General features: G+C 45.2%; 1 protein-coding gene and 1 pseudogene across 2 annotated transcripts in view; one reads left to right on the top strand and one right to left on the bottom strand.

Moving 5' to 3' along the window:
* IL6ST (interleukin 6 cytokine family signal transducer) overlaps window positions 1-16,038 on the bottom strand; it is a 101,871-nt gene extending 85,833 nt beyond the window's left edge. The window contains exon 1 of one of the 2 annotated variants that reach the window (XM_073622841.1): window positions 15,782-16,038. The gene's annotated coding sequence lies outside the window, so the exon portion shown is untranslated. The remainder of the gene's footprint in view (window positions 1-15,781) is intronic. The other variant, XM_073622850.1, reaches the window with a different exon arrangement.
* A 5,876-nt stretch (window positions 16,039-21,914) lies between these two features.
* Window positions 21,915-22,044, top strand: LOC141124420 (U2 spliceosomal RNA; annotated as a pseudogene).
* Window positions 22,045-22,260: the final 216 nt, after the last annotated feature.

Consider the following 22,260-nt stretch of genomic DNA (forward strand, 5'->3'; position numbering starts at 1 on the left):
TAGCAGATGTGACTTATTCAGCACTTCTTCTTCCCTTTTCTTGTGAAAAACATACAAGATAAATCACATTGTATCTTTTACAACCAGCTAAGAAATCAAAGCAACCATCACTACATACCACGCGTTCTACACGTCCATGAGGTAGAAAAAGGTCAGAGCAAGAGTAGTTTGTTTATTACAGAAGAAATGCAACCAATCACCACTCTCACATGGTCTGAACTTTAACAATTAGATGTATTCATATTGAACAGTCATTAATTTTTGCCTTAGGAGGAACCCCATATAAACCAGAATTGTATCTATAATTTCTAATAGAAGAGCCATTTAAAAGCATTATAAATGTTCCTTCCTGCACCTAGGTTTTTCACCTACACAAGATGTGCATTGATCGTGTAGTTGCATGGTGTCCTTTGTTGCCCTGTACATACAGCCTACAGTAAAGTCATCATATTCGTGTGTCAGACATTTCTGTTTAAACATGTGACATGGCACTGCACAGGTTAATGCATGTCTTCTGTCTGTATTCTAGGAACTGACACTTCCTATGTATAAACTCCATATCCCACAATCCCTGGGTCTCTAGTACTGGTGCAGGTGAGAGCTTAACAGTAATTAGATCTGACAAAGACCTAAGCAGAGAAATGAAGGGAAGAGATGTGTTTCATCATGTTAGCACTCCTACATGTGTGATGAAAAACAGAGGAAATGGCACGGCATTGATTGGAAGCTGTGCGACTGGAAGAAGTAGTTACCTGTCCTTTCACCGAATATGGACAAGCTAGGTGAATGAATACATGGACAGAGGAGAATCTATCAGCCATGACACTAAAAACTGCAGCCACAACATGTGAGCCCATTATCACAAGGTAAAGTAAACAATCATCACAGGGAATATAACTACACTAATACCCAGATAAAACAAAAAACTTGTTATAGAGGAGTTCCCATTTTTTAAAAAAAAATTTAAAAAGTCAGCAGCTACAAATACTGCAGCTGCTGACTTTTAATAAATCGGACACTTACCTGTCCCAGGGTCCAGCGATGTGTGGGATAGAAGTTCCGTTCGGCGGTGCCGGCATTGCAACTGTGGGCGCCCGGCTGTGGCTTCACAGCCAGGCACCCACTGCGCATGCGCGAGCGGCGCGCTGTGATTGGCCGCTCAGTCATCCGGGACCTGTAATGTGTCTCAGATGACCGACAAGAGGGAGGGGGCAGAGAGGAGCCATTCCTGTGCCGAGGGGGAAGTGATGTCACCAGCCCAGGCACTGAAGGAGACAGACTACAAGGGACCCCTAGCAACAGCCATTTAGAGGGGAGTTAAAAAAAAAAAAAAACTTTAAGTGTACAATGCCTCTTCAACAAGACAAGCAGAATTATTTGTTTTGCACGTTACCATGCTGTAACCCTTTCACAGCCAGAGCCTACCCAAAACTGTCCATAGGCAACACTTTAAAGAGGAGTTTCATCCTGGGGGAAAAAATAAAAGTCAGCAGCTACAAACACTGTAGCTGCTGACTTTTAATATAAGGACACTTACCTGTCCAGGGATCCCACAATGAAGGTACTTAAAGCCGATCCGTCTATCGGCTCCGGGTGCTGGCGCCGACATCTTCACTAAGGGAAACAGGAAGTGAAACCTTGTGGCTTCACAGCCTACTGCACATGTCACGCTGCGCTTCTGAATGGTCCCGCTGTCTTCTGGGACTTGTGTGCGTCTCCCAGAAGGGGGGGGGGGGGGTGAGGAGAAGGGTCTGGAAATTGCGTAGATTGCCACACAACAGTTGCGGCGATCTTACCTAGAAGTGGGAGTGGATACCTGGTTTTGACAGGTATCTGCTCACCCCTCCTTGAAAAGGTGCCGAGGGGGCGGTGGGGAGAGAGAGCAAACAAGCAGAGCTTCCTCTTTTTGGTGGAGCTCTGCTTTAAGGCCATCAATTTGGATTAAATGATGGCCCTAACAGTATTGCTTTCACTCCTGTGTGCACAGCGATCAATAATAATTGTGGTGAAAATGTTGCAGCCATAGGCATGAATTGCAGGAGGTAGGTTTACATTTTGGTGCTGCTGCCGACATAATCTTGAAGTTTGTAAACTTACTTCGTGTAGATCACTACATATTTACTTCCTTAAATTCTGTGAGTAGGCACGGCTGTGTCATACATTTCATACAGCCTGCCTTCTGAACTACAGAGATGCTGAGAGGAGGAGTTTCAGGGAGGTGGAGTCAGTACAGGAATCACTGCTTGCAGTCAGCCAGGTACCATGGGATATGTAGTTCTTTGGACATTGAAAGTGAACAGAGAGAGAAGTTGCAAAGCATGCAGGGAATTCAGAAAGTTGTGAAAAGAAAGGAACAGCAAACAGGCAGAACTCATAACATGAAAGAAAAGGTTTCAACTAAGCTTCTATTAGATTGTCAAATACCTATTGTCATTACAATGCTGATGTAAAAGAAAGAAAGTGTATGTTGTGACCACAGAACTCTAACAGACTGTAGTGGTGAAAGATATTCAGCACACATTGGAATACACATACCAGAGTAGCTGATTTTTTGCTGGCATAAGAACACACGGTTACAATTTATTAGAATTGATATGGATCCTTGCAAATACAAAAGGCAGGCGTGATTCCAGCAGCATCATGTTGAGCTCAAATATGCACATTACCTATGTATTTTGATGCATCGATGTGCACAGCAGTAAAGTTTACACAAACAAAATGTATTTTTTCTATTTTGGACATTCCAGAGACATGCTGGTAGGTTAAATGGCTCCTGCATAAATTGGCCCCAGTATATGAGATAGGGACCTTAGATTTTAAGCTATTTGAGGGAAGAGGCTGATGTGAACAAATAGTAGATAAAGCAATTCATAAATTGTTGGCACTATATAAATAAATACCTGTACCTGTAATAGTAAATAATGAAACCCTGCAGAAGATACAATTATAAAATATTTTATCAGCGGGGACTGTACCCTTCATATACAGACTTACAATTGGTCACATCACATAAAGATATATAAATGCTATCCTTTCTTAATACACAAAGTTAAAATGGTAGTAAACAAACAAACAATGGGTCCCCCGGCAGGTTTAAGCATTTAAGTAGGCACTACCTACTAGTACATTTTGATGAACTTATCTAAAAATGAAGCCCTTCAGCGCTATACTGTCACGGCGTTGCCATCTTCTCCCGATCTTTGGCTGTTTAAAATGGCCGGACCGAGGCGACCTCACTTCCACATATGCGCACAAGTGTCACTCCACTACGGCATGCAGAGTGTGCCGTAATCGGGGTCTAAACTGCGCATGTGCGGCTCAGATCACATTACCCACTGAAGATACTGGTATCTGTGCATGATACTAGGCGTAGTTCTTTCAGTCATCAGCGGGATTCTCCACTGACAGCTGAAATATAAACAAAAGAATGTGCCAATTATCGGTTATCGCCGCATGACTCGTTCAGCGGAGCTGAAGGAGGAGGAGCCGAATCTTCATCTGTGGAGTTTGCCATGCATGGAGGGAGGAACAGCCTAGCCATACCAACGCAAGGGGAGTGTGGGAATGCAGGAACGCTTCCTTCATCAGCCTTGATCAGTCCACCAGGTGAAGATTCGGCTCCTCCAAATCTGACCTGCACCGCTGACCACAGCTGGGACCTGGGAGGTAGGTGTGCAGCTGGCCGTGACTTCTCCCTCTTTTCTCTCGCTCTTCCCTCATTTATCTCTGCTGTACCTTCCTGGAGCCGTACAAAGGAGGGAGCCATCATTACCCCCTGTGCCGTCTGCCAGGAGAGGAACCCGCTGCTGACTGGCTAATGAAGAACACAGGGTTTAAATGTAGTATTTAATTCCTGAAATCCATCTGCCCTTAGCTCAGGCATTCAGGTAGGAGGGCGTGCTTGGTTCAGAAATACCCTCCAAATGAAAGGAAGAAAAAAAGCCCATGAAGACTCCTGTGATTTATGACATTTTAGGCCAGAAACTAACTGGAGAAATAAAAAAATAAATAAAAGCATAAACATAATACAACAAATATGATATACCTTTCAATGTATGCTAGCAGCACAATGATTAAAATGGTTAACGGTTATTGAGAGAGTTTAGCTCAGCTTTAAAACCATCACTAAATCACAGTCTACCTAACAAGAGAGCTGTATGTACTTTGGAATAAGCAGTTCTGTAATATAAAGCTATATTAGCACTATACACAAGTTGTCCTGGGTGTGCATCTGGCTGTTTGTGGGTTAAATCAGTGATTTGCATGGCCTCATCCACTGTCCTGAAACAAGAAATAATCCTCCTACTTTGGGGATAAGTGACGGAATGAGACATGTGAATACCTTCATTTTTTTTTTTTTTTTTTACAGAAAATTGAATACCTTCATTTTCAAGAAGGCTTTACTGTGCTACACACCGATTGTGCTGGAGAGCTTTTTGATTGCCTAAAAGAGAAGTACAGCCATAGCTTGTTTGGCTGTACTTCTGTTATGGATCACAGGAGTGCAGGTTGTCCTGAAGGCCGCTGTCGGCTGACATCACAGAGCCGGTCCAGGCTCGGGCAAGATCACAACAATAAAGTCAGGGTCTGCCCACATGCCTGGAACAGCACCCAGCTCAGCGAGCCCCTGAGAGCCTGAGCCGGTCACTCCTGTCCCCTCCACAGCCCAGCGCTCCAGTAAGAGTGGGGTGGGAGGTTAAGACAGAGAGCGGTGACTGATAGTCACCAGCTCTCTGCTCAGGGAGCCCTGAGCAATCAGCAGTGTTAGATGGCTCGGTTCTCAATGTTAGAGCCGGTGGGGGACAGGTGCAGCATCTGACTGATACTGCATCCACCCGGGTAAGTATGATCTGGGGGAAAAAAATAAAAAATTCCACACTCTTAAGTCATTTCTCACCATAAACCTGTTTGGTACTACTATCTCCATGAGATCTTCAAGTTTAAATCACGGAAAACCACAAGTATGTCACTTCATCAACTATGTATTAAAAAGGAATGCTACATACAATAAACTTGTCCAAGGATACTTGTAGTATAGAAATTCAAAAGGAAAAAAAAAAAAATTCTCTCCAAATAGTTTGGCACAATAATGGAAAACTTTATAAATTGCAGTGGCTAAGTGGTTAGCACTGTCGCCTAGCAGCACTAGGGTCACCAGTTTAAATCCCAACCACTATATCAGTGATTCTCAATCACAGTCCTCAAGTACTTCCAACAGGCCATGTTTTGGAAATATCTCTTAGATAAAATAGCTGTCCAAAATACCAAGCCATTGACTCTGATTTAAAGCACCCGTGCAAGATAAAGGAAATCCTGCAAACATGGCCTGTTGCGGGTACTTGAGGACTGGGGTTGAGAACCACTACACTACCTGCATGGAGTTTGCATGTTCTCCCTGTGAGGGTTTCCTCCGGGTGTTCTGGCTTCCTCCCACACTCCAAAGATACAGTTGTGCTCATAGGTTTCCATACCCTGGCAGAATTTATGATTTCTTGGCCATTTTTCAGAGAATATGAACAACAACAAAAACATTTTTTTCACTCATGGTTAGTGTTTGGCTGAAGCCATTTAAAATCAACTGTGTTTACTCTTTTTAAATCATAATGGCAACAGAAACTACCCAAACATACCTTTCATCATAGGCCTTGTTGACTCCTCTCCAAATGAAGCGTTTATGGTTGTGGCCAAAAAGCTCAATTTTGGTCTCATCACTCCAAATGACTTTGTGCCAGAAGGTTTGAGGCTTGTCTCTGTGCTGTTTGGCGTATTGTAAGCGGGATACTTTTTGGCATTTGCGTAGTAATGGCTTTTCTTCTGGCGATTCGACCATGTAGCCCATCTTTCTTCAGGTGCCTCCTTATTGTGCATCTTGAAACAGCCACACCACATTTCAGGTGTTCAGAGAGTCCTGTATTTCACCTGAAGTTATTTGTGGGTTTTATTTGCATACTGAAACAATTTTTCTGGCAGTTGTGGCTGAAATTTTAGTTGGTCTACCTGACCGTGGTTTGGTTTCAACAGAACCCCTCAATTTTCACTTCTTGATTAGAGTTTGAACACCGCCAATTGGCATTCTCAATTCCTTGGATATCTTTTCATATTCCTTTCCTGTTTTATACAGTTCAACTACCTTTTCCCGCAGATCTTTTGACAACTCTTTTGCTTTCCCCATGACTCAGAATCCAGAAACGTCAGTGCAGCACTGGATGAAAGATGCAAGGGTCTGTCAGGAGTCCAGAAACTCAATGACCTTTTATATACACACACACACACAAATTACAAGCAAACAGATCACAGGTGAGGATGGTTACCTTTAATAGCATTCAAACCCCTTTGTGTCAACTTGTGTGCATGTTATCAGGCCAAAATCACCAGGGTATGTAAACTTTTGATCAGGGTCATTTGGATAGTTTCTGTTGCCATTATGATTTAAAAAGAGTAAACACCGTTGATTGATAATAAATGGCTTCAGCCAAACACTAACCATGAGTGAAAGAAACGTTTTTGTGTTATTCATATTCTCTGAAAAATGGCCAAGAAATCATAGATTCTGCCAGGGTATGTAAACTTATGAGCACAACTGTATGCTGCTAGGTGAACTGGCTTCTGTCTAAACTGGCCCTAGCATGTGTATGTATGAATGCGAATTAGAGACCTTAAATTGTAAGCTCCTTGAGGGCAGGGACAGATATGAATGTACAATATATGTAAATTGACGGCATATAAAGTACCTGTAAAAAATAAATACAATATCCAGCAACTTCACCAGTAAGTATCGCAAACAAGACTGCTTAGTCAAAACTCATTGATCGTACATAGGGATTGTCAATATGTATGCTTCCACATCAGTACCTTCTACTATGTCAGGCAATAATGCCATTGTTGTTCAATAAAACAAACTGTTCAAAGCAAAATCTGATCTCTGTACAACAAAAGAGACCCACGTTACAGCATTTCCCAGGAAAACCTGTAGAGATGAGGTCTATATAACAACTGAATTTGTACATATAACTGCCCAGTCAGAAAAATCTGCATGAAAGACGTAAAATCGTCCAGTATTAGGTGACAAATATTGTTGGGCAGTGACTATTATGTATTTCTAAGACCCCATACACACCATTAGATTTTCTGCAGATTTATGCCTTCAGATTTACCAAAACCATATAATATGAGGTCAAACCTTAATGCCTCGTGCACACGATCGTACTGTTGGCCAACAAAAACCGTGGAATTTTGTCCGAAGGGCGTTGGCTGAAACGTATCTTGCATACACACGTCCACACAATTGTTGGCCAACAATTACGAACGTAATGACGTACTAAGTGGTTTTTCAGCTCTTTAGCGCCACTCCTTCTGCTAATTTCATGTTAGTAGAAGTTTGGCGAGTGTTGATTCACGCTTTTCTTTTCGCGTTTTTCATTTTGCGCTTTACAGTTCGTTTCTGAACGGCCGTTCGTCAACCAGACATGTTGTGGAATCGGAGGAGATAACGTGTTATTTATTATTGGCCTTGGAGATATTGCTTTGACATTATTTTTTTGGTTGAATAATGATTTGATTTGGCATATTTTCTATATTTTTGGATGCATAGAATGCACTTTTCGGTTAAGTTCTATTGGCAGATAGCATGTCTAATTTTTTTTTTTTTTTTTTAATCCACAATAAAAAAAAAATGTGTAGAATACTTGGCTATGTGTTTTACTTCAAATGACAGTTTGGGAGTAGGCAGTTACATTTAAAAAAAAATACAATATAAAAATTAACAAGGGACACCAACATAGTTGTATCTTTGATCTTAAAAACTACGGATAGTGGTGTTGTGGTAATTTGCCCAAATAAAAAAAAAAAAAAATTAAAAAAGGCATAATAATATTATTCTTGATATCACTAGAAAAAAAAAGCCTTTGAAAACTCATTTGGAATAACTCCATCATTATCACCAGCAAAGCAGCTTCATTATTATCCCATTAAAGAAGAAGAGAATTGTGAGCTGCATTTGGAGATTTCATAATTTGCCACGTCACGAATGTTAATTCTCCATTACAAACGCCATTTTACAAGACCGACCGCTTCTGCTTCCGAGCATGCATGTTTGTACTTTGGACTTTTGTCCGACGGACTTGTGTACACACGCTCGGAAAATCCGACAACACACATTTGTTGGCGGAAAATTTGAAAACCTGCTAGCCAACATTTGTTGGTGGAAAGTCCGACAACAATTGTCCGATGGAGCATACACACGGTCGGACTTTTTGCCAATAGCCTGACATCGAAACATTTCGTGTCGGAAAGTCCGATCGTGTGTATGGGCCTTAAGAGTTTCAATTTGGATGCAATCAGGCAGGCCCTTGCACTAGATGGTTTTGGCAAATCTGAAGTCAAAAATCTGCAGAAAATCTAATAGTGTGTATGGGGCTTTGTGTCACTGTTGTATTCACAACTGACAAATACAGAAGGCAATCCTTCAAATCCTTCATTACCGCCATATGTTTTAAGACAACAGAGTGGTGGTGGCTGTGTATTTCTGGAGTTCCTCGGCGGGCATAGATCGGGCCGGTGTTCTGGCACCACTCGGTGGGTGTGGCCTGCCCGAACTGCCTGCGAGTCAAATGTGATGTGGGAACCCGCACAGGAATTGCGTCGGTTCCTGCATCGCACTAGTGTGAACTGCGCCTAAAAGCACAGAGCTGATCAGACTGGCTCTGTACATTTTTTTATCACTGTGGCTGGCCATCGGGGCAAACAGTACAGTGTTAACATCTGAAAGCTCTCTCCCTGCTCTGATGCCAATTTCCAGATCTCCCTTATGAATTATAAAGGCGACACACTTGCGACTTGCGGCACTTACATCCAGAGCAGCCAGCTCCCCATATACTTCCTCCATGCTTGTTCACACATAGTACAGTGACTGGCAATTTTCTCCACTGGGTAACTGCCAATCATCTTAGGGCACATAGAAAACAACGGTGTCCCCTGTTCGAACTGCAACGCAGGCCAGAGGTGCGGTGCAGTATAGTTACAGTAAAATGCAAACATAGCGTTTTACTGCAGCGCACAGGTAGACACAGCATGTCACTGCGCAGCAGCGCAACGCACTCTGTGCACAAGTAATGTTTAAAAGAAAATAGTAAAAGTGAGATGCATTGAAGCGAACAACACACCACTTGCCTCACTGCAGCCAAAAACAGAAAGTTGCCTGAATGCTGAACACTATAATAAACCATTTAGCATGCAGGCAGCGTGAACGAGCCCTAATCTGATTTGCAGATGATAGAAGTATACCTGTATGACCGCAGGCTCCTTCCAAAGACAAGAATGTTTGTCTGCTGGAAATATGTGAAGGCAAGTGCGCCTGCAGTTGGGCTGTAACACAGATGTCCAAATAAATAATCCCCTGAAAAGCGGTCCGTATGGACAATAAAATCCTCCAATGCACATGGATGTAAAGGCCAGCAAATGGGAGATATTAATTCACGCCTCAAATTTGCTGAGCCAATTGGCAATAACACAGTTTACATTAGACATTCCCTGATAACCAATTGCAGACCGCCCACCCGCCGTGTACTGCCTGGCGGACGGCCCACACAGGCAAACAGATGTAGCCGCCTGCTTCCGGGTTTATGGCGCCAGCCAGTGTCAGCAGTACAGTGACAGTGTATAATATCATCACTGTATTAATGTCACTGGTGATGTCAGTTAGTCACTTACACACAAACCCCAACCCCCCCCTGGGTCAGACTGCCAATCCCATTATAGGTCGCTGATCGCACTAGTAGTATAAAAAATAATAAAAATTACAGTATATATGTGCTATAAAAAAAACAAAAAACAAAACGCAAATCAATATACACTTGAGATTTTTTGTTTTTCAGACATGTAGCAGAATATTTTGGCCAAAAGTTAAAGAAATTTGATTAAAGTAAAAACATGCGCCCCCCCCCCCCCAAAAAAAAATTTTTTCTCACTCTTTTATCGTTTATATCCCAAATAAAAAAGCCAATCGTAAGCAAATAGCACCAAAAGAAAGCTATTTCTATTTAAAAATGTGGATTGGATTGGGTAGAATTTGGATTGGGTAGAGCATTGCATGACCAGGCAATTACCAGTTAAATTAGAAATTTGGGGTTTTGTTAGAAATACTTACCTAGGTGGATGCTGCATCCATTCCCCGCTGGCTCCAAAGACCTGTACATACGGTCAGAAAATCTGAAGTTAAATTTCGTCCAATAAATGAGCTGCCGATTTTTTGATCGTTAGTATGCTGCTTTTGACAACCAATTACGTCAATTTCGTCAGACAAAAACTGGATGTGCAGGCGCCAAAATTTTTGCCTGATGTGACCACAACGTCCGATTTTCTTTTCATTAGTACGGTTTTCTGCCCAAAGAGTAGGGATTACTACTCTGATAATAACAAGATATATCCACGGCTACATTGTAAAACCAAAAACATGACTTTACTATTGTGTTCCAGTTTTCCTTTGATAAAAAGAGACATCCATCACCATTGCCAACAAATGAAAGCCAAATTTGTCCAAAAAAATATGCTGTATAATCCATCTGGATGGACCAAGTAGTTCCAGTGATAAGTTCTAATAACACAGGTCAAAATTTGCAAAACTGGGTTTAGGTTAGGGCTGAAACAACTAATCGATGAATTGACAACTAATCGATTATGAAATTAATCGATTATTATTTCCATAATCGATAAATCGGCCAGTAACATAATGGGGTTAAAAAAAACTAAAATGAGCTCTTTATAGCACAAAAAGAGCAAATAATTGTTACTGTAAATATTATTTTCACAGTTCTACAGTAAAAAAAGGAACAACTTACAGTACTGATTATCTAAAGGGCTAATTTTATTTTTTTTTAACCCCATTATGTTACTAAACGTCTTAGACCCGGTTCACATATATGTGATTTTGGTGCTTTTTGCAGAAACGGACTACAGTTCATTTACATGGTTTCCTATGGGACACGTTCACATCTACGCTTTTTTTAGCTGCTGCGTATTTGGAAAGGGTCAGGACCTTTTTTTTTTAAACACAAAACAGTGCTTTTTTGGTTCAATATACTTCAATGGAGAAGCTGCTAAAAAGCATTTTTGCAGCAATTTGTGTTTTTTAATTTGCCCAACAACAAATTGTCCAAAAAAAAAATGCAAATCGCATCAAAATCAAGTGTGCAAAAATCAAAACGCACAGCAAAAAGCACTGCAGAAAGAGATCAAAAGCAAACTGCATAGGTGTGTACTGAGCCTTATGCTGGCCACACCGATCAATTTTCAGATGAGAATATTCAGACGAAAAATCTTTGTACATTCGCTGAATGAAAGAATGTTTGAAGTTTTAATTTGTTTTTAACATTCTGTTTTTAAAATGAATGTAATTTCTAAACGAAAACCAAATACACTGTCTGAAAATTCCTTTCAGCAAGAAGTTTTCTATTATTTCTAAATTTTCCAGTCACCATGCTTGAAAATGAATGTCAATTTGATCCCACTAACGATTCGAAAATTGAACGAACATTCTTAAAATGACATTTTTTTTTTTTTGACGGAAGACATTATTTAAAAAACAAAAAAAATTTTTAAAAATTGATCTCCGAGTCTGATGATATTTACCAGATTCACCCTTTAATGATATATATCCTCTAATAGTATATACAGTATATCTCTTCTGATTGTATATACAGTATATCTCCTCTGTCTTATTCTCAGAGTGGATTAGAGCTTTTGCTCCCTAACCATAAAGTTTATATTTAACACTGCATTGAGATATTTAGGAATACATTTTAAACTTTACATATTAAACTAAATTATACACCACACTTTTTTTAAGGTTATTAATCGAATAATCGAAACAATAATTGGCCAACTAATCGATTATGAAAATAATCGTTAGTTGCAGCCCTAGTTTAGGTGTTAGGATTTGTTTAACCCTTTCATCATGAAGGGGTTAATCTGGTAATTCTGCCATTAACTCACCTCCTGTGTTAAGGTGACACCCATACTGAGCAGTGTTGTCACTCTAGTGTGTTAGGACTACACAACATTTCCCTCTCCTCTCTAACAGGGGGAGGAGCAAATAAGAGATGTTTATTGTTACAGTTTACATAAAGATAATGGAGGGGGTGGGAATACCTTTTATTGCCATAAACTGCCTCTCCTTTCCACATCCCTGATCAGTTTAGAACACAAACCACCAGCACATCTATCTGTAATAAAACACACCACCAGCCAACAATAATACAATACTGCATTGACAGGTCAGCCCCAGCTCCTCTTGCAGCCAATTAAAAACATGCGGTTGCTATAGGCAACGTTGTTTCTTCTTCTCTCCATTAAGCTGGTTGTCAATAATCAGACTGGTAGAGTCAGCGTCTCCAGTAAGGATGAGCTCCGATGTGTTTGCACACTCCACTTGCAGAGCCCGCCAGGAAGTCAGCACTGCGCTAATCACAAGCGGTGAGACATTTCCCGATCTCTGCAGCCGCGCATCGAGACATCTCTCGATGATGTCTCACTGCCTGTGATTAGCGCAGCACTGACTACCTGGTGGGCTCTGCACGTGGGCTGTGCAAACACGCCGGAGCTCATACTTAGTCTCCAGCAATCACCAGGACAGTTGCAAGACCAGAGACGAGAAAAGACGAGACGGGCAGAGAAGGGAAGGGAAGAGACGAGACGGGCAGGGAAGAGACGGGCAGGGAAGGAAAGGGAAGAGAAGAGACGGGCAGGGAAGGAAAGGGAAGAGAAGAGACGGGCAGGGAAGGAAAGGGAAGAGAAGAGACGGGCAGGGAAGGAAAGGGAAGAGAAGAGACGGGCAGGGAAGGAAAGGGAAGAGAAGAGACGGGCAGGGAAGGAAAGGGAAGAGACGAGACGGGCAGGGAAGGAAAGGGAAGAGACGAGACGGGCAGGGAAGGAAAGGGAAGAGACGAGACGGGCAGGGAAGGAAAGGGAAGAGACGAGACGGGCAGGGAAGGAAAGGGAAGAGACGAGACGGGCAGGGAAGGAAAGGGAAGAGAAGAGACGGGCAGGGAAGGAAAGGGAAGAGAAGAGACGGGCAGGGAAGGAAAGGGAAGAGACGAGACGGGCAGGGAAGGAAAGGGAAGAGACGAGACGGGCAGGGAAGGAAAGGGAAGAGACGAGACGGGCAGGGAACGAAAGGGAAGAGACGAGACGGGCAGGGAAGGAAAGGGAAGAGACGGGAAGAGCAGGGAAGGGAAGAGAAGAGACGGGCAGAGAAGGGAAGGGAAGAGACGAGACGGGCAGAGACGAGACGGGCAGAGACGAGACGGGCAGAGACGAGACGGGCAGAGACGAGACGGGCAGAGACGAGACGGGCAGAGACGAGACGGGCAGAGACGAGACGGGCAGAGACGAGACGGGCAGAGACGAGACGGGCAGGGCAGGGAAGGGAAGAAACGGGCAGGGCAGGGAAGGGAAGAGACGGGCAGGGCAGGGCAGGGAAGAGACGGGCAGGGCAGGGCAGGGAAGAGACGGGCAGGGCAGGGAAGGGAAGAGACGGGCAGGGCAGGGAAGGGAAGAGACGGGCAGGGAAGGGAAGTCAAGGGACGGGAAGGGAAGTCAAGGGACGGGAAGGGAAGTCAAGGGACGGGAAGGGAAGTCAAGGGACGGGAAGGGAAGTCAAGGGACGGGAAGGGAAGTCAAGGGACGGGAAGGGAAGTCAAGGGACGGGAAGGGAAGTCAAGGGACGGGAAGGGAAGTCAAGGGACGGGCAGGGAAGTCAAGGGACGGGCAGGGAAGTCAAGGGACGGGCAGGGAAGTCAAGGGACGGGCAGGGAAGTCACGGGCAGGGAAGAGACGGGCAGGGAAGAGACGGGCAGGGAAGAGACGGGAAGAGACGGGCAGAGAAGAGACGGGCAGAGAAGAGACGGGCAGAGAAGAGACGGGAAGAGAAGGGCAGAGAAGAGATGGGCAGAGAAGAGACGGGGCAGAGAAGGGAAGGGAAGAGAAGAGACGGGCAGAGAAGGGCAGAGAAGAGAAGAGATGGGCAGAGAAGAGAAGAGATGGGCAGAGAAGAGAAGAGATGGGCAGAGAAGAGAAGAGAAGAGACGGGCAGAGAAGGGAAGGGAAGGGAAGAGAAGAGACGGGCAGAGAAGGGAAGAGAAGAGACGGGCAGAGAAGGGAAGAGAAGAGACGGGCAGAGAAGGGAAGAGAAGAGACGGGCAGGGAAGAGACGGGCAGGGAAGAGACGGGCAGGACGAGAAGGGAAGGACGAGAAGGGAAGGACGAGAAGGGAAGTCAAGGGACGAGAAGGGCAGGGAAGAGACGGGCAGAGAAGAGACGGGGCAGAGAAGGGAAGAGACGGGGCAGAGAAGGGAAGAGACGGGGCAGAGAAGGGAAGAGACGGGGCAGAGAAGGGAAGAGACGGGGCAGAGAAGGGAAGAGACGGGGCAGAGAAGGGAAGAGACGGGGCAGAGAAGGGAAGAGACGAGACGGGCAGAGAAGAGAAGAGACGAGACGGGCAGAGAAGGGAAGAGAAGAGACGAGACGGGCAGAGAAGGGAAGAGAAGAGACGAGACGGGCAGAGAAGGGAAGAGAAGAGACGAGACGGGCAGAGAAGGGAAGAGACGGGCAGGGAAGAGACGGGCAGGGAAGAGACGGGCAGGGAAGAGACGGGCAGGGAAGAGACGGGCAGGGAAGAGACGGGCAGGGAAGAGACGGGCAGGGAAGTCAAGGGACGAGAAGGAAAGGACGAGAAGGGAAGGACGAGAAGGGAAGTCAAGGGACGAGAAGGGCAGGGAAGTGACAGGCAGGGAAGAGAATAGACGGGCAGAGAAGGGTAGAGAAGAGACGGGCAGAGAAGGGTAGAGAAGAGACGGGCAGAGAAGGGAAGAGACGGGCAGAGAAGGGAAGAGACGGGCAGAGAAGGGAAGAGACGGGCAGAGAAGGGAAGGGAAGAGACGGGCAGGGAAGGGAAGAGACGGGCAGGGAAGGGAAGAGACGGGCAGAGAAGGGAAGGGAAGAGACGGGCAGAGAAGGGAAGGGAAGAGACGGGCAGAGAAGGGAAGGGAAGAGACGGGCAGAGAAGGGAAGAGAAGAGACGGGCAGAGAAGGGAAGAGAAGAGACGGGCAGAGAAGGGAAGAGAAGAGACGGGCAGAGAAGGGAAGAGAAGAGACGGGCAGAGAAGGGAAGAGAAGAGACGGGCAGAGAAGGGAAGAGAAGAGACGGGCAGAGAAGGGAGGAGAAGAGACGGGCAGAGAAGGGAGGAGAAGAGACGGGCAGAGAAGGGAAGAGACGGGCAGAGAAGGGAAGAGACGGGCAGAGAAGGGAAGAGACGGGCAGAGAAGGGAAGAGACGGGCAGAGAAGGGAAGGGAAGAGACGGGCAGGGAAGGGAAGAGACGGGCAGGGAAGGGAAGAGACGGGCAGAGAAGGGAAGAGAAGAGACGGGCAGAGAAGGGAAGAGAAGAGACGGGCAGAGAAGGGAAAAGAAGAGACGGGCAGAGAAGGGAAGAGAAGAGACGGGCAGAGAAGGGAGGAGAAGAGACGGGAAGGGAAGAGACGGGCAGAGAAGAGAAGAGACGGGCAGAGAAGAGAAGAGACGGGCAGAGAAGGGAAGAGACGGGCAGAGAAGAGAAGAGACGGGCAGAGAAGAGACGGGCAGAGAAGAGACGGGCAGAGAAGAGAAGAGGATGCGAGCACAGACACTGTGACTATAGAGAAGTCCTGTCTCTCCTCTCCGTCCTATAGAGAAGGGTGTGACCGGCCTCCACAGACCTGGCTCGGACACAGAACACGACCACCACACTCACCAGCACAGCGCGGAGCCCCAGCACAGTACAGATCCGGTGTGACTCGTCCAGAGGAAGGCCGTATCCGGCTCACACTCCACACCCAGGACTCTTTCTCCTCCCCGGCCTCTCCATACACATCCCGCGGCCTCCCGCTACAGGCTGAGCCCCTCAGACGGACATCTCAGTAATACTGCTGGGAAAGCGGAGCAGAAGAGTCCGCTACACGTAATTGGAGGAGAGCACCACGTGACTTCCTCAAAACACACAAAAAAAAAAAAAAAAGATTTCCCTCCGCCCCGCCTACTCGCTGTGTACACGCTCTGATTCACAACTCGTCACGTCCCTCTCCTCCCGCCTGCTGGCACCACGCTTACCCTGATTGGCTGTTTTTCATACCCTCCCCGCCTAGTTGCTGTGTGTCTGCTATGACTGGCTGCCCATCGCCCCCCTCTAATCTCGCCTTGATTGGCTGCACGTCAATCACACTTCCAGTAAACCCCGCCTCCTCTGTCAGTGTATGTTCTGTGCTGTTCTCGGTCACACGCAGTTCTCACAGCCTGGCAGGACAGAGATGGGATAGATGTTGTAATTACCTGACGTAGTTATGAATGAAGTATAACTAAAAGCATTTCCATTACCAAGAGTTAAAGGAAAATCCCACATTTTAGGTTGTCACCAGAACAGGAATAGAGAGAAAATCTTTCAATGGGGCCACCGGTTCTGGTGACAGCCAGGCAGGGACCTCCACACACACACACTTTGGATAGATGTCTAATTACTTCCTGTTTTGGCTGTGGAACAGGAAGTGAAAGGGAATCTTCCCAATAGGACACACCCTATCCAAAATCCAAGTGGCCCTGAGATATGGGACCCCAAAGTCAGGTCGGAAAATGTCATTCTCTGCTGCAGTTTAACATCATATTTTTGTGTTTTCTGGTCCAAAAAATAGGGTTCCTTTAAAAACACTTATAAACGCAAACGCGGCTAAACGCGGTACCCGCGTTTAGCCGCGTTTGGCATCTGAAACGTGGAAAACGTTTGCGTCTGAACCCATTTTTTTGCTTCTGGAAAAACAAGGTTAAAACGCAACTGCCTAAAAATGCCAAAAAACTAGCCTGTGTACATGGACACATAGGATAACATTGAATGGGTTCAGGGGCAGTTGATAAAAAAAGTGTCCAACTGCCTCTGAACACGCGTTTAACAGCGTCTCGTGTGCATGAGGCCTAACCCACTTCAGCCCTGGAAGGATTTGCCCCCTTCCTTAACAGGCCATTTTTTGCGGTTGTGCGATGTTGTACCCAAACCAATTTGACATCCTTTTTTTTTCCCACAAATAGAGCTTTCTTTTGGTGGTATTTGATCACCTCTGCGATTTTTATTTTATGCGCTATAAACAAAAAAAGAGCGACAATTTTGAAAAAATAACATTTTTTTTTAAAACTTTTTGCTATAATACATATCCCAAAAAAATATATTTAAAAAAACACATTTATTCATCAGTTTAGGTTGATATACAGTATCTCACAAAAGTGAGTACACCCCTCACATTTTTGGAAATATTTTATTCTATCTTTTCATGTGACAACACTGAAGAAATGACACTTTGCTACAATGTAACGTGGTGAGTGTACAGCTTGTATAATAACAGTGTAAGTTTGCTGTCCCTCAAAATAGCTCAACATACAGCTATTAATGTCTAAACTGCTGGCAACAAAAGTGAGTACACCCCCTAAGTGAAAATGTCCAAATTGGGCCCAATTAGCCATTTTCCCTCCCCGGTGTCATGTGACTCATTAGTCTTACAAGGTCTCAGGTGTGAATGGGGAGCAGGTGTGTTAAATTTGGTGTTATTGCTCTCACTCTCTCATACTGGTCACTGAAAGTTCAACATGGCACCTCATGGCAAAGAACTCTCTTAGGATCTGAAAAAAAGAATTGTTGCTCTACATAAAGATGGCCTAGGCTATAAGAAGATTGCCAAGACCCTGAAACTGAGCTGCAGCACGGTGGCCAAGACCATACAGGGGTTTAACAGGACAGATTCTACTCAGAACTGGCCTCACCATAGTCAACCAAAGAAGTTGAGTGCACACGCCCAGTGTCATATCCAGAGGTTGTCTTTGGGAAATATACATATAAGTGTGTGGCCAGCATTGCTGCAGAGGTTGAAGGAGTGTGTGTGTGTGTTGGGGGGGGGGGGGGGGTCTGCAGGGCTGTCTTCCCAGAAGGAAGCCTCTTCTAAAGATGATGCACAAGAAAGCTCACAAACAGTTTGGGACATGGATTACTGGAACCATGTCCTGTGGTCTGATGAGACCAGGATAAACGTATTTGGTTCAGATGGTGTCAAGCGTGTGTGGGGGAAACCAGGTGAGGAGTACAAAGACAAGTATGTCTTGCCTACAGTCAAGCATGGTGGTTGGAGTGTCATGGTCTGGGGCTGCATGAGTGCTACCGGCACTGGGGAGCTACAGTTCATTGAGGGACCCATGAACGCCAACATGTACTGTGACATACTGAAGCAGAGCACGATCCCCTCCCTTCAAAGACTGGGCTGCAGGGCAGCAACCCCAAACACACCTCCAAGATGACCACGGCCTTGCTAAAGAAGCTGAGGGTAAAGGTGATGGAATGGCCAAGCATGTCTCCAGACCTAAACCCTATTGAGCATCTGTAGGGCATCCTCAAACAGATGGTGGAGAAGTGCATGATCTCTAACATCCACCAGCTCTGTGATGTCATTATGGTGGAGTAGAAGAGGACTCCAGTGGCAACCTGTGAAGCTCTGGTGAACTCCATGCCCAAGAGGGTTAAAGCAGTGCTGGAAAATAATGGTGGCCACACAAAATATTGACACTTTGGGCCCAATTTGGACATTTTCACTTAGGGGTGTACTCACTTTTGTTGCCAGCGGTTTAGACATTAATGGCTGTGTGTTGAGTTATTTTGAGGGGACAGCAAATGTACACTGTTATACAAGCTGCCAATGTGTCCATGCAAATTTCAGTCTTATGATTTAAATTTTAGAAAAGCATTTAGAGGAAAAAAAAACTCCAAGCCTTTAGATTGTAAGCTCCATGAGCCGTGCCCTCTTATTCCTTCTGTAATCGTACTGCCTCCCTTTGCATTGTAAAGCGCTGTGTAAACTGTTGGCGCTATATAAATCCTGTATTATAATAATAATAATAACCTGCATTTGGAGAGCAGCTGATGTTCTTATTATCAACAATTTCTAAAACCGACTACCTAAAGTCCAACTCCAGAAAACCTGAGAACTCCCCTAGCACTGGGGCTACACCGCATTGCAAGGATTTACTGCTTGTGTAGGTCTTGGGGGTATGGCAAAATAAATTTACTTATCGGATCTTCCACTCCTCTGTGCAGCTAGACCTGTCCCTGCAACACCATGCTCCAGTGGTCTAAGGTCCTGATATCATCAAGACCAATGGCAGGGTCCATCGCCCTGCATTGGACATGATGACACCAAGGGACAGGTCACTGCCAGAGCATGAAGGAGCGCCATCTGTCGGTGGGGGGAGACTTTTATCTCTCCCCTACACCAAAACTGGCACAGCTTTATGGCAAGGGAGAATTTTCAGATTTCGCTGTGTTGGGCCACACACATTAAGATTTTATTCCTTCCACTGTCCACACTCCCAAGGGCCCCTTGGAAATTTAATGCCTTTTGGCTTTAGTTATTTACCTCTCCTGAGGAACTAGAGGGGAGCATCCGGAGGTTTTTTACTGTCCGGCATTCCACCCTTAATGAGTGGGAGGCATTTAAGGCTTACCTTAGGGGCATGCTTAGTGCTGAGATTACCAAGGTAAAGAAAACGTTCTGAGGCACTGAGAGGTGATTTAGAATTACAAGTGCACTCCCTTGAGGTGAAATATGTGCAGGACCCCACTGATTCCACCAGGGAGGCCTGGCAGTCGGCTCAATCTATGTATGAGCACCTGCTGGCTTTGTTGGTGGAAAAAAAAAGAGTTTTTTCTCCAAAACAGCATTTTTTGAAGAGGGGGAGACAACGGGCCGACTCCTAGCTAGAATTGTTAATTCAGAGCAGAGGTCCCCAGTCATTGGAACAACAAAGAATGGTGGTGGGCGGCTTGTCCAGTCTCCAGATCTGATACTGAAGACTCTGGCGGAATATTAGGAGACACTATACCGACCGGCCTCGGAGTATGGATCTGAGGAATTGACCAGCTACCTTGCAGAGATCACATTTCCGAGTATGACTACATCTCAAAGAAATTAACTCAACTCCCCGTTTATATTGGAGGAATTGTAGGCTGCGGTTGCAGCCTTTCCTTACTGTAGGGCTCCAGGGGGCAATGGAATCCCCATGGAGATTTACAAGCATTACTCAGAGATACTGCTACCCAGATTACTAGGGGTGTTTAACACAGCCAGGAAGCAAAATGCCTGATATTAAAACCAGGTAAAGACCCTGCAGACCTGGCCTTGTACAGGCCAATATCACTACTACAATCAGACATAAAAATACTGGGTAAAGTGTTGGCCCTTAGGCTTAACAAGGTCATTACGTCAGTTATACATCCAGACGGGATTTATGCCCAACAAATCCATGGCGATAAACCTTAGAAGGCTTTTTCTTAATATGCAGTCCCAAGCTGATAGTGTGGGTCATAGAGCCCTGCTGTCATTGGATGCTATGAAAGCCTTTGACAGTATAGAGTGGCCATATCTCTGGGAGGCGTTGAGACGATTCGGCTTTGAAGATGTGTGTATCTCCTGGGTGCGTTTGCTGTATCGCCACTCCCAGGCAGCTATTAGAGAGGCGGGTAGACTGTCGCTGCCCTTTGCTTTGGGTCGGGGCACCAGACAGGGGTGTCCTTTATCACCCCTGCTGTTTGCCCTGGTGATAGAACCACTAGCGATCAGGATCAGAGACAACCAGGGCATCACTGGCTTCTGATACGGAAAAAGGCAGGAGAAAGTGATGCTATATGCAGACGACACGATGATTCTGCTGAACGATACAGAAGGATCCCTGAGGGAAATGATGGATACCATCTTTCACTTTGGGAAGTTCTCCGGTCTAAAAATTAACTGGACCAAATCCACATTGATGCCGATAGATGATGAACGAATGCAACATGGGGACCTAGTGGGGGATATACCCCAATAGCTACCTCTTTTAAATATCTGGGGATATGGGTGAGCCCGGGAATTCAGGCAATACAGCCAACTTAATATCTCACCTCTTCTGGTCAGATTGTGATAGCGTGTTAAGACTTGGAATGCTTTGTGTATGTCAGTTGCAGGCAAAGTAAGTCTTATTAAAATTATTGTTATGCCCCAACTGCTATACATGCTCCATACCTCTCCGGTGGTAATCCCCCTAAAAACTTTTAGGATAGTAAATTCTATATTTTGCAAGTTGATTTGGAAAAGTCAGCCCCCTAGGATAAAATTGGAGCATCTGCAACTTCCTAAGGACGATGGAGGCCGTGCGTTACCAAATCCCTGGCTGTACTATCTAGCATCGAGAGTGCAATATTTGATAGGCACCATGGTAGAGGAGGGAGAACAGACAGACAGGATCCCCAGCGCTTCTGAGAGTATTATGCTTCATACAGTGGGTGGAAACTCCGTTCCAACTGCCCTTGAGGCATTAGCCTTTGGAAAACCCCAAAAAAGCTTCCCTATGTATAACTTAATACAGAAAATATAATATATATAATATAATACAAATCTAGATATTTTCAGGGGGCGACAGGCATTAATGAGTTCAATACCATTTGGTCGAACGAATCTTACCCCGAACTGGCCAAACTACAACACGCACATAGGTGGAAGAAATATGCCATTATATATCTGAGACAAATTATTCATAATGGTGAACTATTGACCTTAACTTTGAGGGAGATGTATAAGCTACCAACATTTATGCAATTTTATTACATGCAACCCAGACACGCATTCAAGGCCCAGACTAGCGCCTCTGAGTGGCATATGGATTCCGTACCCCTCTTCTCTCAGCTTAAGGCAGCACAGACCTCTAAAGGATTTATCTCCCAAAGTTAAAGTACACTGCTCCGCCAGTACTTTACCAAGCACCCCCTGACAGTAAAAGGGAAGTGGGAAGCGGACGTAGGCCCCCTAGATGAGGACCAGTGGGAGGAGGCTTCTCGGCCTTTTGGCTAAGATCAAGTGTAGTATCTGTTCTTATCAGTTTCCAGGAGGTGGCGCTTGCTTCCGTCCCTGATCTACGGCGAGGTGGATTAGGGGTGGTGGCGGCTATGCAAATCCTGCTGGAGTAAAGGTAACCTGGAGCGGTTTGTAGCCGAAAGGGAAGCCTGCTGATGGGGATGGAGAACCATTGGGTCTGGCCAGAGGGTCGGGTCCCTGGCCTTCTTGCCTAGATTGGGGTAGCTCTAGCTCTGGTCAGTTTTTCGGAAGAGAACACTGGCTCCCCTTTCCCACCGGGGGAGCGGTTAGTATTTCCCGAATGTAATTAGGTAGGAGG

Source organism: Aquarana catesbeiana, linkage group LG01 (genome assembly GCF_042186555.1).
Source record: "Aquarana catesbeiana isolate 2022-GZ linkage group LG01, ASM4218655v1, whole genome shotgun sequence".
NCBI lineage: Eukaryota > Metazoa > Chordata > Amphibia > Anura > Ranidae > Aquarana > Aquarana catesbeiana.